The sequence below is a fragment of the Apostichopus japonicus genome, chromosome 8 (genome assembly GCF_037975245.1).
Source record: "Apostichopus japonicus isolate 1M-3 chromosome 8, ASM3797524v1, whole genome shotgun sequence".
NCBI classification, from domain to species: domain Eukaryota; kingdom Metazoa; phylum Echinodermata; class Holothuroidea; order Aspidochirotida; family Stichopodidae; genus Apostichopus; species Apostichopus japonicus.
Window position 1 is genome coordinate 29,945,780 of NC_092568.1, and position 585 is coordinate 29,946,364.

At 33.5% G+C, this 585-nt stretch overlaps 1 non-coding gene across 1 annotated transcript; it reads right to left on the reverse strand.

Moving 5' to 3' along the window:
• Positions 1-258: 258 nt before the first annotated feature.
• Trnal-uag (transfer RNA leucine (anticodon UAG)) lies at positions 259-340 on the reverse strand. Its single transcript has one exon. It is a non-coding gene; the product is annotated as a tRNA-Leu (tRNA).
• Positions 341-585: the final 245 nt, after the last annotated feature.

Below are 585 nucleotides of genomic sequence, written 5' to 3' on the forward strand. Positions count from 1 at the left end.
TATATATGAAAACTTACACACTTTACAAAGCGAAATTAAAAATAAAATAGAAGAGCAAATTTAACGTTATATGACTTAATAGACATAACGCCCACATATAACTGTGTGCAGTAAGAAGCAACTTCATCTTACTTTCAGTCTATTAATAACGTCATTGTAGAAAACATTTATAACATACGAATTATACAATATTAATAATTTAACATATATTAGATCATAAGCACCACACACCCTTCGTTTCCGCGTAAAAAAAAAATATGGCAGCGATGGGATTCGAACCCACGCCATCGAAATGACTGGTGCCTAAAACCAGCGCCTTAGACCACTCGGCCACGCTACCTTGTTACATCAAATAGAGTACACGATCAATTTGAGGATACATTGTCATTGCCATTGCATCATTGTGCAACTCACCGTAAAGTCAGCGGCAACATTTCATTGCGTGGTATAACTTGCAACCTATTTCTGAGGTTTGTTCGTTTCTTAAAATAAAAAAATATTTATATTTTGATGAATTTATTTCCTCATACTTATATGTTATATGCACTTATATACTGGCATGAAATATAATCAAAATGGACCGTG